Source organism: Papaver somniferum, unplaced genomic scaffold (genome assembly GCF_003573695.1).
Source record: "Papaver somniferum cultivar HN1 unplaced genomic scaffold, ASM357369v1 unplaced-scaffold_135, whole genome shotgun sequence".
Taxonomy (NCBI): Eukaryota; Viridiplantae; Streptophyta; class Magnoliopsida; order Ranunculales; family Papaveraceae; genus Papaver; species Papaver somniferum.
The window spans coordinates 1633439-1636721 of NW_020622713.1; the positions used below are offsets into that span (position 1 = coordinate 1633439).

The 3283-nt window shown below is 35.9% G+C and overlaps 1 long non-coding RNA gene across 1 annotated transcript; it reads right to left on the reverse strand.

Moving 5' to 3' along the window:
* Nucleotides 1-759: 759 nt before the first annotated feature.
* On the reverse strand, nt 760-1835 carry LOC113334115. The gene is made up of 2 exons (XR_003352515.1): nt 1762-1835; nt 760-1116 (listed from the first exon to the last, which is right to left on the reverse strand). It is a non-coding gene; the product is annotated as an uncharacterized LOC113334115 (long non-coding RNA).
* Between the last annotated feature and the right edge of the window lie 1448 nt (nt 1836-3283).

Below are 3283 nucleotides of genomic sequence, written 5' to 3' on the forward strand. Positions count from 1 at the left end.
GATTAAGATGAAGATTAAAGAGAAAAAAGAAGAAAGAAAAAGAGAAAGAGAAAATTAACGTTTCCTTCTGCTTTTTGTCCTTCGTTGAGAGATCAGAAGCATAACTTGTGTGAGAGGGGAGGCGGAATATGAAAAGACTGAAGGATGTATTTACTCTTTAGGTTTAGCGCAAGTCAGAAAAGTCTATTAGTTAGTTATGGGCCTAACTTAGCATATATTAGGCCCTACTGAGCTTATCTTAAACTATATATATAGCCCACAGCTCAACCAGTAGAAACTTCGCCTACTGATTGATTTCCAACGTGAAAACTAACAAATTAACTATGAAATATATCTATAAAAATTTTGGCACTAAAAATCACTAGTGGAAAATAGTTGTTTTAAGATAGTTCAATAGTGTCGTTTCAGAGGGTAAAAAGACACTATCAGAGTGCCGCTAAAAATGCTGTAGATTCAGTGTCTTTTTCTGAAACGACACTTTCAAGGTGCCCTTCAATAACGATGCTTTCAGAGTGCCGCTATCCACGACATCTGTATGATGTCGTAGATTTGATTTATTTTAACATTAAAAAAGTCATATCTGGCTGGGTGAGTGCTGTCATTCTGACTGGGATGAAACAATTCTGATTCAGATTCAGATTCAAATTCAAATTCAAATTATAGTAAACTGAAAATCAAATTAAAAATGATAATTAAAATTCAAACACTAAAATTAAAAATGACAATTCCATAATCTTATACATCTATACAAAATGACAATTCCACATTAAATTGTACTCATAAATTTAACTCCAAATCATACAAAAGGATTCAACTCCTAATTTATAAGTTCAAGCTTTCTTAAAGAGAAGTGCTACAAGTCCAAAAAATTTCAACATCAATTTCAGTGATGGCACCAGCTAGCTTGAGAGAAGAACTGCATAAGAAAAAAACCCTTTCCAATATCTCTGTACCCAGCAATAACAACGATCTTACCAACAATCATGACATCAGGAACCCCTCATGAGAGTGACAACATCCATAAAGATCGCCGGGAAGAGCGGCAACATCAACTGTGGGATGGAACTGAATGAACTATTGAATATTTTCATACACAGGCCTTCCCCAGCGCACTACCTACATTGATTTAGAAGGAAAAAGGTAATTAAAGTCGAACTCTGAAGAGAAAGCAGTCAAATAAGCTACATGATCCAACTTACAGACATAAGTAACTTTAGGAGAAAAAATATCAGTTCTCATTGGCGTTTCTCAGTGACACTATGTACTACCAGTTAATTCATAATTCAGTCTCTCAGTATCATGGCATTAAGGGCTTCACCTGACTCAATTTCATCGATCAATTTCTGCAGCAAATAATCCATGAAAAACTCGATCGACTGACTCAAACTAATATAACCGTTACACTTATCGACACTACATTTTACACAAGTAGCTTTAGGAGAAAAATATCAGTTCTCGTTAGCGTTTCTCAGTGACACTATGTACTACCAGTTAATTCACATTTCAGACACTACATATCGATCAATTTGTGCAGGAAATTATCCATGAAAAACTTGATTGACTGACTCAAAGTAATAGAAGCGTTACACTAACCAGTACTAAACTTTACAACACTAGTCTTAGATCATTAATTCATACATGAATATCATTTCAGCAACTACAGCACCTAGAAGTCCAAACCAAACAAAACCCTGGAAACTTCATAATTTAACAAGCTAACACAAAATCAGACAAGTAACATTAAGAGAAAATTGTATATACCAGCTTGTGAAGGAGAAAGTGGTTTGTAAGAAAACTAAGCAGTAATGGGGAAGGACGGCCTCCATCGCATTCCTAGATTTTCAGTCAAACGATCCAACGAATGACATGAAAAGTGCATACGGGAATTTTTTTCGGCGTCATTTCCGGATCTTGAGATCTGACAGCTGGAAATTAAAATAAGTAAATCGAACGGATATTGAGAGTGGATTTTAATATCCTTGCGCTCATTAAAGGGGGGAGATGTTCCAGCATACCTCAAGTGATCATTTTCTTAGTAGATCGAACGGATATTAAGAGTGGATTTTAATATCCTTGCCCTTAAATAACGATGCTTTCAGAGTGCCACTATGCACGACATATGTATGACGACGTAGATTTGATTTATTTCAACATTAAAAAAGTCATATCTGGTTGGGTGAGTGCTGTCATTCTGACTGGGATGAAACAATTCTGATTCAGATTCAGATTCAGATTCAAATTATAGTAAACTGAAACTCAAATTAAATTGAAATTCAAATCCCAAAGTCAAATCTAAATTCAGATGAAATGATAATTCAAATTCAAACACTAAAATTAAAAATGACAATTCCATAATCTTATACATCCATACAAAATGACAATTCCACATTAAATTGTACTCATAAATTTAACTCCAAATCATACAAAAGGATTCAACTCTTAATTTATAAGTTCAAGCTTTCTTAAAGAGAAGTGCTACGAGTCCAAAAAATTTCAACATCAATTTCAGTGATGGCACCAGCTAGCTTGAGAGAAGAACTGCAGAAGAACAACCCTTTCCAATATCTCTGTACCCAGCAACAACAACGATATTACCAACAAATTTACACAAGTAGCTTTAGGAGAATTTTTTTCGGCGTCATTTTCGGATCTTGAGATCTGACAGCTGGAAATTAAAATAAGTAAATCGAACAGATATTGAGAGTGGATTTTAATATCCCTTGCGCTCATTAAATGGGGGGGGGGGGGGGGAGATGGACGGCTGATAGACGTATTTATGTGTTTAATATGTCTCATTTGTATGTATTGTTAGTGCTCGATTTTGTATTTATTGTGTTAATTTATGTCTTTGTAGGAAATTTTAGAGAAATAAGTCCTTGCGGCGAAATGGGCTCGAAAAGTAGTGTTTTACACCCCAGGACAAAGTACTAAAGGCACCGCAGAAATGCACCGGAGGAACCCAGAAAAAATGTTGGAAACACCCCATAAAAATTACTAAAGACACCCCAAGGGACATGTGTTATTCGGACTCCAGCAGTGGATAAGGGGCGACCACTGGATAAGGGGTGTCCTTCTTCTCAAATTCAAATTTCAGTTTTGGCGGGATTTTTTTTTTCTTCCATGGCAGATTTCAATCGGATATTTGGAGGGGTTAGAGGTAGACTAAACCTCTGATTCTTGTTGGGTAGACGTGATATGGATATGGGAAGCTATTTTGGTTGTTGGAATCGATCCAGTTGGGCTTGATTCTCGGTTTAAAGAAATCAGGGAATACGTGGTTGAG